This window comes from Aethalodelphis obliquidens, unplaced genomic scaffold (genome assembly GCF_003676395.1).
Source record: "Aethalodelphis obliquidens isolate GAN/ISIS:26980383/991018 unplaced genomic scaffold, ASM367639v1 scaffold3, whole genome shotgun sequence".
Lineage (NCBI taxonomy): Eukaryota > Metazoa > Chordata > Mammalia > Artiodactyla > Delphinidae > Aethalodelphis > Aethalodelphis obliquidens.
In genome coordinates this window covers 48,276,236-48,291,236 of record NW_020837947.1, presented here as the reverse complement: position 1 = coordinate 48,291,236, position 15,001 = coordinate 48,276,236, and the positions used below count along the sequence as shown (strand labels likewise).

The following is a 15,001-nucleotide window of genomic DNA, read 5'->3' as shown; positions in this document are numbered from 1 at the left end:
AAGAAATAGAAAATATGAACAGACCAATCACAAGCACTGAAATTGAAACTGTGATTAAAAATCTTCCAACAAGCAAAAGCCCAGGACCAGATGGCTTCACAGGCGAATTCTATCAAACATTTAGAGAAGAGCTATCACCAATCCTTCTCAGACTCTTCCAAAATATAGCAGAGGGAGGAACACTCCCCAACTCATTCTACGAGGCCACCATCACCCTGATACCAAAACCAGACAAGGATGTCACAAAGAAAGAAAACCACAGGCCAATATCACTGATGAACATAGATGCAAAGATCCTCAACAAAATACTAGCAAACAGAATCCAACAGCACATTAAAAGGATCATACACCATGATCAAGTGGGGTTTATTCCAGGAATGCAAGGATTCTTCAATATGCACAAATCAATCAACGTGATACACCATATTAACAAATTGAAGGAGAAAAACCATATGATCATCTCAATAGATGCAGAGAAACCTGTTGACAAAATTCAACACCGATTTATGATAAAAACCTTGCAGAAAGTAGGCATAGAGGGAACTTTCCTCAACATAATAAAGGCCATATATGACAAACCCACAGCCAACATCGTCCTCAATGGTGAAAAACTGAAAGCATTTCCACTAAGATCAGGAACAAGACAAGGTTGCCCACTCTCACCACTCTTATTCAACTTAGTTTGGAAGTTTTAGCCACAGCAATCAGAGAAGAAAAGGAAATAAAAGGAATCCAAATCGGAAAAGAAGAAGTAAACCTGTCACTGTTTGCAGATGACATGATACTATACATAGAGAATCCTAAAGATGCTACCAGAAAACTACTGGAGCTAATCAATGAATTCGGTAAAGTAGCAGGATACAAAATTAATGCACAGAAATCTCTGGCATTCCTATACACTAAGGATGAAAAATCTGAAAATGAAATCAAGAAAACACTCCCATTTACCATTGCAACAAAAAGAATAAAATATCTAGGAATAAACCTACCTAAGGAGACAAAAGACCTGTATGCAGAAAATTATAAGACACTGATGAAAGAAATTAAAGATGATACAAATAGATGGAGAGATATACCATGTTCTTGGATTGGAAGAATCAACATTGTGAAAATGACTCTACTACCCAAAGCAATCTACAGATTCAATGCAATCCCTATCAAACTACCACTGGCATTTTTCACAGAACTAGAACAAAAAATTTCACAATTTGTATGGAAACACAAAAGACCCCGAATAGCCAAAGCAATCTTGAGAATGAAAAAGGAGCTGGAGGAATCAGGCTTCCTGACTTCAGACTATACTACAAAGCTACAGTAATCAAGACAGTATGGTACTGGCACAAAAACAGAAATATAGATCAATGGAACAGGATAGAAAGCCCAGAGATAAACCCACGCACATATGGTCACCTTATCTTTGACAAAGGAGGCAGGAATGTACAGTGGAGAAAGGACAGCCTATTCAATAAGTGGTGCTGGGAAAACTGGACAGCTACATGTAAAAGTATGAGATTAGATCACTCCCTAACACCATACACAAAAATAAGCTCAACGTGGATTAAAGACCTAAATGTAAGGCCAGAAACTATCAAACTCTTAGAGGAAAACATAGGCAGGACACTCTATGACATAAATCACAGCAAGGTCCTTTTTGACCCACCTCCTAGAGAAATGGAAATAAAAACAAAAGTAAACAAATTGGACCTAATGAAAGTTAAAAGCTTTTGCACAGCAAAGGAAACCATAAACAAGACCAAAAGAGAACCCTCAGAATGGGAGAAAATATTTGCAAATGAAGCAACTGACAAAGGATTAATCTCCAAAATTTATAAGCAGCTCATGCAGCTTAATAACAAAAAAACAAACAACCCAATCCAAAAATAGGCAGAAGACCTAAATAGACATTTCTCCAAAGAAGATATACAGAGTGCCAACAAACACATGAAAGAATGCTCAACATCACTAATCATTAGAGAAATGCAAATCAAAACTACAATGAGATATCATCTCACACCAGTCAGAATGGCCATCATCAAAAAATCTAGAAACAATAAATGCTAGAGAGGGTGTGGAGAAAAGGGAACCCTCTTACACTGTTGGTGGGAATGTAAATTGATACAGCCACTGTGGAGAACAGTATGGAGGTTCCTTAAAAAGCTACAAATAGAACTACCATATGACCCAGCAATCCCACTACTGGGCATATACCCTGAGAAAACCAGAATTCAAGAAGAGTCATGTACCAAAATGTTCATTGCAGCTCTATTTACAATAGCCCAGAGATGGAAACAACCTAAGTGTCCATCATCGGATGAATGGATAAAGAAGATGTGGCATGTATATACAATGGAATATTACTCAGCCATAAAAAGAAACGAAATTGAGCTATTTGTAATGAGGTGGATAGACCTAGAGTCTGTCATACAGAGTGAAGTAAGTCAGAAAGAGAGAGACAAATATCGTATGCTAACACATATATATGGAATTTAAGGAAAAAAATGTCATGAAAAACCTAGGGGTGAAACAGGAATAAAGACACAGACTTACTAGAGAATGGACTTGAGGCTATGGGGAGGGGGAAGGGTAAACGGTGACAAAGCGAGAAAGAGGCATGGACATATATACACTACCAAACGTAAGGTAGATAGCTAGTGGGAAGCAGCCGCATAGCACAGGGAGATCAGCTTGGTGCTTTGTGACTGCCTGGAGGGTTGGGATAGGGAGGGTGGGAGGGAGGGAGACGCAAGCGGGAAGAGATATGGGAACATATGTATATATATAACTGATTCATTTTGTTGTGAAGCTGAAACTAACATACCATTGTAAAGCAATTATACTCCAATAAAGATGTTAAAATGAATAAATAAATAAATAAAAATAAAAGGTAAAATCATGACTCGCATACAAATATACAATGAACACATCAATGATTTTATTTTATTTTTAAAATTTATTTATTTTATTTATTTTTGGATGCGTTGGGTCTTTGTTGCTGTGTGTGGGCTTTCTCTAGTTGTGGCGAGTGGGGGCTACTCTTTTTTTTTTTTTTTTTTTTGTGGGGTACGGGGGCCTCTCACTGTTGTGGCCTCTCCCGTTGCAGAGCACAGGCTCCGGACGCGCAGGCTCAGCGGCCCTTGCTCACGGGCCTAGCCGCTCCGCGGCATGTGAGATCTTCCCGGACCGGGGCACGAACCTGCGTCCCCTGCATCAGCAGGCGGACTCTCAACCACTGCACCACCAGGGAAGCCTGGGGGCTACTCTTTTGTTGCAGTGTGTGGGCTTCTCATTGCAGTGGCTTCTCTTGTTGTGGAGCATGGGCTCTAGGCGTGCGGGCTTCAGTAGTTGTGGCTCGTGGGCTCTAGAGCGCAGGCTCAGCAGTTGTGGTGCACGGGCTTAGTTGCTCCGCGGCATGTGGGATCTTCCCAGACCAGGGCCCGAACCCGTGTCCCCTGCATTGGCAGGCGGATTCTTAACCACTGAGCCACCAGAGAAGCCCCTCTTTTAATCATTAATTAATGAGGGAACTAATAAGATGTTACAATCAGTTCAAAGAAGAATTCAATGAAGCCCAAGTATTAAAGCAATAAGGAATGCTAGAACAGATTTACAAATAGATGCAGAACTGGTCTATCCACAGGGTAATTGCATTCCACCAGCGCAATCAGTTGCATTCCACGGGATGCAATTCATTTCTGTGGACAAGAATCATTGGTTATGATCAGTTTTCCACAACTTAAAAAGTTATAAAATAGCTCAAAGACAATGAAAGATGAAGATAACCCTAAAGGGTATACTAGACAGACATTCTATTTGGCAGGTTGGGGCGGGGGGGGGGCGCTCATTTCAAAATCTTTCACAGTGTTTACTGGCACCACAATATCATATTGTCCTTCTTGAAACATCTTCCTTTGCTTCTGTGCCAGCTAAGTCTCTTGATTTTCCTCTTACTTTGCCACTTTCTGTATCTCAGTCTCTTCGATCCTCCTCTTCCTCCCATTTTCTCTATGTGTTGGAGTGCCCCAGGGCTCTGAGCTCTCTCTTCTCTTTTTACACTCTCCCTAGTAGCATCATGTAGCCCAAGAGTTAGTAAACTACAGTCCATGGGCCAAATCTGGCCTGCCACTTGCTTCTACAAATAAAGTTTTATTGGGACATAGTCATGCTCATTCATTCATAGATTACCTACAGCTGCTTTCATACTACAGTGGCAGACTTAAGTAACTATGACCGACTGTATGACCCACAAAGCCTAAAATATTTACTATCTGGACCTTCTGTTTGCCCTTCTGCTGGCAAACAGAAAACAGCATACCAACCCGTGATCTAGTCCTATGGCTTTCAAAACTTACATTAATGACTCCCAAATTTATATGTCCAAGCTGACCTCACCCCAGCACTCCAGACTTGTTCATACCACTACCTTCTCCATGTCTCCATCACCTATCTAAAAGCTACCTCAAACTTACCATGGCCACCCTCAATCCTGCTTCTCTCCAGAACTTCCCACCTCAGTAAATGGCACTACTTTCACCCAGTTGCTTAGGCCAAAACCCTTGGTATCTTCTTTTATTCCTCTCCCGTTTTCACACTCCACATCCTTTTCCATCAGAAAATTCTAGTTGCTCTGCCTTTATAATAGAGCTTGATTCTGAACACTTCTCTCCACCTCCACTGCTAACCTCTTTATCCAAACCATCATCCCTTGCTAGATTATGCAACATCCTCCTAACTGATCCCCTTGCTTCCTCCCTCGCCCCACACAGCAGGCAAGCATTTCTGAAAAATATAATTCAAGTTGACACTTCTGGATGGGACCAAAGTGAGGTGGCGGGGCAGGGGCTGACACCTCCCGCAGCAACCATGGCGTATACTGGCTTCACAGTGCCTCGCGTCGTGATGAATGTGTTCTAGGGCTTCCTTGGCTTCTTGGTGCCCTGGGTTCATCCCTAAGGGTCCCACCTAGGGAGTTATCATCATTATCATCACTATCTTGGTGACCTGTTCAGTTTGCTGCTATCTCTTTTGGCTGATTGCAGTTCTGGCCCAACTTAACCCTCTCTTTGGACCACAGTTGAAAAATGAAGCCATCTGGTGGGTACCTCAAACATAATTGGCCTTGAGGAAGAAGACCTGCTCGCCAGGGCTCAGTCATTGAGGTCACGAAGAGAACTCCTCTAGATGCAAAAGCACCTCCATACCCAGACCACCTTCCCTGACTTGCCCACTTTGGCCTTAAACATTCACACCACATTTGAATATCTTATTCTAGAATGCAGTATTTTTTCCTGTCTCCTTCTTTACATTTTGATGAATGATGTGTCTATTTAATCTAAACTGTGCTGCCTCCACAAAATGTTTATGTACTCTTCCGAGATAGAAAGTACCATCCTTCTGAGAAATAATGTTACTGTGTCTCCTGCCTGCTCACAACATGAGAATGAGGGAAGCGTTTGAAAACTGTTATACACGGTAAGACTGCAGTGGGGCAGTCAGTAGGAGAACATGTTCAGAGGGAAAATCTGTCTCACCAGAATTATACCAAAAATATATACCAAAGTATATTTTCAGGATGAATTTCTTATTTCTGCCATCTTTTGGAATAAATAATTTTTCTGCTTTCTATGGGAAAAAAAAATATATATATAAATAAAATTCAGATCACGACACTCCCTTGCTCAGCAGCTTCCTAGCACACTTAGAATAAAATCAAAGTCCTTCCATGACCCTGGCTGCTTCTCTGACTCATCTCCTGCCTCTCTTTCTCAACCACTCTTCACTCCGGCCACACTGGCTTCCTAGCTCATTCCTCTAACACAGCAAACACACCCCGGTCCCTGCACTTTACACTTGCTATTCCCTCGACTTCAGAACTTCTTTTTTTTTTCACTTTGACTTTCTGTTTATTTTTCAATTTAAGATTATGTCCCAAATAAAACAGCCACAACAATAAAACCAAACAGGGAATTCCCTGGTGGTCCAGTGGCTAGGACTGCACGCTCTCACTGCCAAAGGCCTGGGTTTGATTCCTGGTTGGGGAACTAAAATCCCACAAGCCGCAAAGCACGGCCAAAACCAAAAACAAAACAACAAGAGCAAAAAAAAAAAAAAAAAAAAAAAAATCACGCCCTGCCTGCCACAGTCTGGAAACTTTCCTGTAACTTTTATTTTCCCTGCTTTACTGAGATATAATTGACATATAACGTTGTGTAATTTTAAGGTGTACAATGTGATGACTTGATATATGTATAAATGGCAAAATTATTACTGTAGTAAGGTTAGGAAACACATCCATCACCTCACATAATTTTTTGGTGAAAACTTTTAAGATCTACTCTCTTAGCAACTTTCAAGTATACAATACAGTATTGTTAACTGTATTCATCATGCTGTACATTAGATCCCCATAATTTATTCATCTTATAACTGGTAATTTTACAGCTTCACCATTTTCTCTACCCCTACCGGCACCCATTTCACCCATTTTGACCAGCTTCACCAGCTTCACCCATTTTCTCTACCCCTACCACCACCCCCTGCCCCTGGTAACCACAAATCTAGTCTCTGTTTCTGAGTTCAATTTCCTCTACCTGAGACCTCTTTCCCCAAGAACCATATGGCCACTTCCTTACTTCAGTCAGGTCACTGTTCAAATGTTGCCTCTTCTAAGAAGATTCCTCTGCTCCTCCTCAAGTATCAGTCTTCATCACTCTCTAGCCCCTTACCATGCCACCTTGTTTTATTTTTCTTCAACCTAATATATATATATATATATATAACTGCTATATCATATATGTATATTATCACTACTATAGAATATAATCTCCATGAGGGCAGGAACTTTGACATATAGCAGGTGTGTTGAATGACTGAATACAGTAAGTATGTGTTGAATGACTGAGTGGACATAATCCAAACATAGGGAATAATGAAACAAAATTTAAGCAGTTTCCTAAGGGTGCCAGTTTCTCCACAAATGAATGGAAGAAAACTAAAAGGGCCTGGCTCAAACACTATCCACCACTCAGACAAGTCTTGGGTTCTCCTAAAGAGGAGCCCACTAACAGCACACTTTCCATCTTAGAAATACAATGAGGTCATTTTAACATAAATACAGTGCAGATGTATTTCTGCCAGTGGGTGGAAGGGACATGGGCAGATAGGGAGGGGATAAAGGAAGGGGACTAAGAGAAAACAGTGTTTGTGCATCCTTCTAAATCTAAGAGTAGTTGTTAGATTGGGTGACTTAGGGTCCCTGGCATGTGAGAAAATATTCTGATGTCCTGTGGTCCCACAGCCTCCAGATCCCAGCCCTCATCCCAATGTGGACTGTCTTGTTCAATGTGGACCATCAACCATGCAAAGATAGATCGTTTCTGGGCTTCCCTGGTGGTGCAGTGGTTGAGAGTCCGCCTGCCGATGCAGGGGACACGGGTTCGTGCCCCGGTCCGGGAAGATCCCACATGCCGCGGAGTGGCTGGGCCCGTGAGCCGTGGCCGCTGAGCCTGCGCGTCCGGAGCCTGTGCTCCGCAACAGTGAGAGGCCTGCGTACCGCAAAAAAAGAAAAAAAAAAAAAAAAAGATAGATGATTTCTGTTCTCATCACCTACCTATAGACTCCCCCAGCCCACTGCTCTCCCATAGCTCTAGCCCCTTATCCCAGCTCTCTACTAGACAACTCCACCCATCACGCCTCAGATTACCAGAATGACCTCTCTAAAATTCCCATGTAAATAGACCATGCCATCAGTAAAATCCTTCCATGGTCCCCTGGCTTTCAGAATTGTTTCATCTCCTCAGCATGGCCTCCAAGGCCTCCCAGGACTGGATCCCTGCTTACCTCTCAAGCATCACTTCCAGTCATGTCCCTCTTCTCCAGAATCGTAAGGTTCCATTGGATCCTGTGATGAGGGATGTTCATTCACACCACCATCCCTTTGCTCATGCTGTTCGTTCAGCCTAGAAATCCCCCCCCGCACCTCCCCAGCTTACTGGCTAAATCAATTAATTCTTCAGGACACAGCTCAGGTGCTGCTTGATGTCTGATCCTTGATGACAATCAAATGAAGTTCCAAGTCCTTTCTCCAGTTTAAAAAAGGTGGAGTCAGAACAATCACTTAGTACCTGTGTGATCCTGGGCAAGTCATTTAACCTCTCAAAGTTTTCTCTTGTAGGTAATAATAGTGCCAACTTGGTTATGAGTGTTAAACGAGATCCGTGTCTCCTCAACTTTAGTATCCAGCCATGGGTGATCATCTTCATGATAATTGCCATATCTATATATCATGTTTATAAATATATTTTAAAATAAACTTTAAATTGACTAACATTTTAAAACTAATTTTAATATGCTGTTTTAAATATATTATATGTATTAAGCAGAAGTTAGTGCTGGAAACAGAAACCTCTCTAGGTATTTCAAGAAGAGAGGGATACAATAAAAGGGATTATATGCTTTCAATATTGTTGGAAGGGCTGGAGGAGGAGTCAGGGGCCACAGCTTGAATATTTGTTTCAAAGTCACACCACCGTAGTTGCAGCCCAGAAGTCAGCAGGCTGCTGCAACTGCAGGTGCAGCTGCTGCCACCACTGTAGCACGACCGTCTCATGCCCACTTATAGGAAGAGGATTGAACTGGTAACGCTGCACAATTCCAAAAGATAATGGAGCCTATGTCATTGGCTACCTCACCTGATGTCCACTGAGAGAAGACAAATAAGGGATGAAGGAAGGGGTGGTCTAAGGAACAAAAATAATTCTGGTTTTTGATTACCTTCGCTGCTCTTATGATAGTCTTTTTTTTTAAGATTTTTTTTTTGGATGTGGACCATTTTTAAAGTCTTTATTGAATTTGTTGCAATATTGCTTCAGTTTTATGTTTTGCTTTTTTGGCCACAAGGCATGTGGGATCTTAGCTCCCTGACCAGGGATCGAACCCACACCCTCTGTGTTGGAAGGTGAGTCTTAACCACTGGACAACCAGGGAAGTCCCAATACTCTTCCTTGAAAGGGGCTTTTATTTCCTAACCCCCATCTTCCCTCTTCCTTCCCACCCCCCCACCTCTCTCCTGCTGCTTCCAACTGTCTTTCATTTCCTCAAGCAGCTGTAATTGGTCATTTGCTGTAGAAGCCTGGGAGAAGGTTTAAGGGAGTGGATATTTGTAAGACTGGTCCTTCGCTTAATAAATACATGTTTTACTTGTGTCTGCTTTGTATGAGGAGGCAACATGAGTAGAAGCTATGATCCCTTACATAAAAACTTTAGATAGATAGACAGATAGATAGATAGAGATATATGCTATATGCCAGATAGTATGCTAAGGCCTTAACGTTGGTTATCTCATTTACTTCTCACAGCTCTCTAAATCAATGCTGTTCTCATCTCCGTATTCAGATAAGAAAAATGAAACACCCAGAGAACAAACAATCTGTTTAAGGTTGCCGAAGCTTGAGAGTTACAGAGCCAGGTTCCAGCCCAGCCCTGTACACTCTAAAGCTACCACTCATGACCACAACACTGGCACTGCTTGCTACAAAACGTGTGGGTTTTGCAGAGTTACCATTGAAATGACTGGAGCGGAAATCTGGTGACTTCAAACCACAAGTCCCCTCAACCTCCATAAGAAATGCCCACAAGTTACTGTGCAGTAAGCCCCAGAAGACACTCATTTGGCCCTGTGTTCAAGTCAAAGTCTTTAAAACTCAAAGGAGGAAGTAATTTCTTCTGGGTGAGGCCTTTGAGGACAGGCCTCCAGAAGGATTTGACATTTGATTTCAGATTTGAAGGCTAAGTATATATTGCCAGGCAGAGGTGGGGTAGGGAGCATGCTCAGGTGGAGAAGATAGCCTGAGTAAAGATCCAGATGTAAAAAGTCAGGACCTGTGTGAGGCCATAGTGTGCAGCACATGAACAGGTGGGATGGGAGCAGGCGTGTGTTGCACTCAGCCTCCTACCTGGCACACAGGAAATACTGGGCATGTCTTCCTGAAGGGCCTTAGAACACACCGTAAGAGCTCTGTAGTCGGACGCCTGGTCGTAAATATCTCCGCAATAAAAGCTGCAAGACCCTGGGAAAGTCACATCTCTCTAGTGTCACTGACTCATCAAAATGATTGAAAGTGACAGTCCTACTTCACCGGACCATGGTAAGGGTCTAATGAGCTAAGTCCTGTAAAGTGCTCTAGTCATCGTTTCAGTTGCAAATAACAGCAAACCTAACTCAGAAAAGCTTAAGTAAGGAACGGACTTTTTGACTCATTATGGTAAAAGGCCGGACGTATAACTAGCTGCCTGCGTGGTGGGATCCAGAGGGACAATGTCATCAGGTTTCCCCCTCTCTCTCATTCTCCATCTCGTCTCCTCTCTGCTCTTCTCTGCTTTTCTGTGTAGATTTCAACCCCCGAAGAAGAGAGAAACCCACTCTCTCTCGTACCTTTAAGTCAAATTTCCTAAAGCTGGGCTTGGAGATGGGGGAGAGCAGAATGCTCTGATTGGCTGGCCTGCGGCTTGGGGTGGAAGAATGCTCTGATTGGCTGGTCTGTGTCACATGCTCAGCTCTCGTTAATGGCCACCGGACGGGATCTCACTAACGGGGGGACAAACGCCTTTCCTGGAAAGAGGTTCCAACTAGACAAACAACATTTAGAAGCTTTTAACAGCGTGCCTGGCCCTTGGTAAGTGTTTACTAATAGCTAATGCTATGAAGCTAGGCCAAAAAGAATAAGTTAAGGCCACATGCATGGGGCCTTGAATTTTAGGCTAAAACTAGCGAGCTTTAGTTAAACGTCTGTGGGGAGCCGCCAAGGCTTTGTCCAATGTGGTGGACAAACTATGTTTTAGGAAGATTGGTCTGATAATGGGAGTGTGACAGAGGGTAGAGAAGTTGGTGGTAGGAAGGTCAGCCGGGAAGCTGATAAATTGGTCCGCTGGGAGGCTGATATATTCCGAGCTCAGTGTTCAGGATCCCGGTTAAAGATGTGATAGTAAGAACAGAATGAAGGAGATTCCCACTTAAAAGGCAGAGAAGGAAGAATGGCAGGCTTTGGCAACTGGCTGCCTGGGGAGGGCACATAAATGTGAAGAGGTGAGAAGTCCCTGAGGTTACAAACCTGGCTGACTGGGAAGGTGGTGGCCTGGCCCCTCGGGCTCCTCTCTTTCCTCCTTCCTCTTTTCATCTTCACCCTCCCTCCCACTCTCTTTCGTGAACTATGCAATTTTCTCTTATCCTAGACAGCACAATCTTTCTCTGGTGCATTTCACTTGCACACCCACCAAGGGATCTACCTGGAGCAGCTTTAAAAGGATTGACTTATAAACAAATGCAATGTGTTAAGAAAGACTCAGGTGAATGCAGTGTTCCCCCATTACCGTAAAAGAAAACAAGCAAACAAGAGGGAATTTGTAAAATGGACAAAAGATTTGGAATAACTTAGGTCTCTTTTAAGAACATGAAATGAATTAGAGTTTTGGCTAGGAGCCCTGAGTATTGTATTTGTGTCAGAAATGTAAAGAGTGTAGCAGAAGATGGATTTCACCCACTTCAGGAGAGAGGTACAAGAGGTCTGTATATGTGTGTGTGTGTGTGTGTGTGTGTGTGTCTGTCTGTCTGTCTGTCTGTCTGTCTGTCTGTGTTTACAGGTCTGTAAGTGAGCTAAATGAGAACCACTGACATGTCAGAGACAGATGTATGTCAGAGTGATACTGACCCAAGTGGTCAAAAATTGAGGAGCAAACGTGAGGAAGGGAAGAGAGAGACTTCCTAGTTCTACTTCCAAAGTGCGTTTCTGGGATGTTAAGGGGAGGCTTGCACAATGCGGTGTCTCAAAGCCATCTGGTAGCAACCTGTCCTGTTCCAGGAGCCCTCACCCATGACTCCAGCTGGCCCAGGCAGTAGCCTTGATGGATTTCTTCTTTTAATCAATGATGAAAATTTTGTCTTTGTCCTTCACTTGTAACCTGGGTGTGTTACTGAGTCTTGTGAAAACTTCAAGGGCGATTCCAATCCCCTACTCCATAATCTGGGAAGTAAAACTAAGTATAAAACAACTGAAGAAGTTATGGCGTGGTCGGTTATTCGTCTGTCACTTTTCATCTTCTTTCATAATATAGCCCCTTTAATAAAGGACCGCATAGGGATGGCAGAGGAGCCAGTCAGAAGGAGCCTAGGACCCCAACAATCTGGCACAGACCTGAACAAGGGAATGACAAATGATGTTATCCAAAAGAAGCTGAAAGGCCCCTCTGCCCCAAAGTTTCTCTCTGACAATCTGCTGCAGACAACTCACTGCACCTTGCGTCCCACTTTAAGGTGAAGTCTTTTCTCCTGAGAGCACTGGCCCTCCCTTTCTTTATGCCAAACACCTGCTCATCCTTCCTAGTTCAACTTCAGCGATGTGCCTCTCCTGTGAAGCTTTAGCTGATCCCCACTCCCAACTCTCCATCCTCCCATCTATCTCTCTCTCCAGCATGGAGCTGACCATGTGGCTCGGTACTTATCTTCTCCAATGGCTGCCAGACCCCAAGAGGGCAGGAGCCTCATCTTTTCAATTTTGTATCCCAGCACCGTACGCTGTAGTAGGGGCTCAAAAGATGAAGCAACGAATATGATGTGGAAAGGTCACTGAACCTGGACTTAATGATCGTGTCCAACAGGCTCCTTGGCTGGTGATCTTGGACAAGAGACCCAACTCTTTCGAGCCTCAGTTTCCTCATCTGACAAGTAAGAAGAACAATCCCCTCTCCCCTTTTCACACATCCCAGTTTTTCCATGGAACAAACGAAATAAGGTATTGAGCAGAGCAGTATTTAGGAAGAACATCTGAGGCGACACTGGTCCAGCCCACTCATTTTACAGATGATAAAACTGGGCCTTAAAACTTTGTTTTTTACCGAAATTTACTATCCTTAGTCCCATTCCTCTCGGAGCTTGCTCTTGGAATCTGACCTGGAGGTAGGAACCTAATAAACTCATTTTTTCAGGCGGAGTTAATAATGGTTGTTCAGAGTGTGAGAGTACCTCTCTTAGAAATATTTGCATTTCTCTTAAGAGGTTTACAGTAGTAGGATTTCTTTCAGGTCGTTGAACAGACTAGTAGAGAGGTATTTTGTATGGGATGGTTTCCAAGTCTTTCCCAATTTGCATGATATAAATAACTGTCTCTGTATACTATGTCTTGCACTGATCATTGGAGAAAAACTACATTAATGTTGATCTCCCACAAGTGTCCCATGCCCCAAAGTCTGGAGGACTCACCTGTTTAAAATATGAAAACTAGAAATCTCAGACCCCTGAAGTCACAAAAGCAGTAAACATCTTCAAAGAGATGAAAAAATAATCATGACACATTGTAAAGAATCTTTAAATACAAGTAAGGAAATCTGAGGCCCAGGTCTCACCCTAGCAAGTTATGTGAACTTGGTTAACTCAGGCTTTTTGAGCATTCCCCCCTCTTCAATATTTTAATACTATTTAGTGTGTGTGTGTGTACATAGGTCAAAATTCAAAAGGTATTGTGGGGGACTTCCCTGGCGGTCCAGTGGTTAAGACTTTGCCTTCCAATTCAGGGGGTGCAGGTTCGATCCCTGGTCAGGGAGCTAAGATCCCACATGCCTCACGGCCAAAAAAACCCAAAACATAAAAAACAGAAGCAGTGCTCGCTTCAGCAGCACATAGACCCAAATTGGAACAATACAGAGAAGATTAGCATGGCCCCTGCACAAGGATGACGCAAATTCATGAAGCGTTCCATGTTTTTTCTTCCTTCCCCAGGTGATGGTGTAATTCAGTAACGGGTGCAAAGGCAAAACTGCTGCGGTCCTTGTAGACCATTCAGGGCCTAGACTGGCCCTTTGTGCTGCCCTTTGGACCTTGTGAGGATTGGGGCGGGGGTCCTTTCCTTACCCCCTAGAAGTGATGAATTTCAATTCTGTCTCCGTCGTCAGCCTCAGGTGTGACCTTTCTGTACAATCATTTCCTCTGAGGTTTGAGGATAAAAATAAGTTAAGGAGAAAGGGGGTTTTAATCTTCAGGAAATTAAGAGTTAAATACAGCAGAAGCTGGAAGGAAAATATTAGGGAAGTAGAGATAAAACCGTACATTTTTTGAAAAGCACCAGGTAATTCAGCATATTCCTAGTCCTTTATTATTAGTGTATATAAGATCGTTTGTGTGCATAATTAATATATAATCAATTTGACATATTTTTCAAAATAGAGGGTTTGAGATGTATAGTAATGGGCAAGAATCATCCATAAACTATTGGGACCTGAATGGGGTTTGTCACGTGCATGAAATGTTGTTAAATGCTTATGAGAAGTGTTGCTGTTTTATTCACCAATTCAATCAGTGAGTGACTTGATCAGCCAGTTCTAAAACCCATGTGAGCTGGGTGCTGGCGAGATGTGGAGAATTCAGATGTTACTCTTCGGTTCTTTACCTTTGTTTAAGGGGTTTAGTTCCTTCCCCATGGGCTGAAAATCTTCAAGGGGGCATCTTGGCAGACTTCTCTGTTTCCTCCTTTTTGCAGTCTCTGTTTTTTCAGCAGGCAAACTACTTTAAGCCATTTTAAGATAATGAACATTAAGTATGTCAGTTTTTCTGCTTTGTCTCATTTGGATCTCACTGTTTTGTTAAAATGTAATGTTTTACCAGGGTAGTTCATTTCTTCTCTTTACACTTTCTGGTGGAAAGTGCCTTGAAATAAATAAAATGTGAGAATATTCTGGTAAAAAAAAAAAAAAAGAAGAAGCAATATTGTAACAAATTCAACAGAGACTTTAAAAATGGTCCACATCAAAAAAAATTTAAAAAGAAAAGGTATTGTGATATTATAGGAAATATATATTTGGTCTTTGTGTCCCCCTCCATGCCCTTCTTGATACAGAACTCCTAAAACCCTTGGAATTTTCTGAGTGACAGAGTGTCTTTTGTTATTCATAACAAGCCCCTTTCAACCGTGTCTGAGTTCGTGCTAATGAGGTGATTCTTGGTGGACCTCTAGATAGC

General features: G+C 42.6%; 1 non-coding gene and 1 pseudogene across 1 annotated transcript; both read left to right on the top strand.

Annotated features, from left to right (window-relative positions):
* Nucleotides 1-4,860: 4,860 nt before the first annotated feature.
* LOC113605975 (V-type proton ATPase subunit e 1 pseudogene) lies at nt 4,861-5,120 on the top strand (annotated as a pseudogene).
* Nucleotides 5,121-13,646: 8,526 nt separating this feature from the next.
* LOC113613282 (U6 spliceosomal RNA) lies at nt 13,647-13,751 on the top strand. Its single transcript, XR_003430151.1, has one exon. It is a non-coding gene; the product is annotated as a U6 spliceosomal RNA (small nuclear RNA).
* Nucleotides 13,752-15,001: the final 1,250 nt, after the last annotated feature.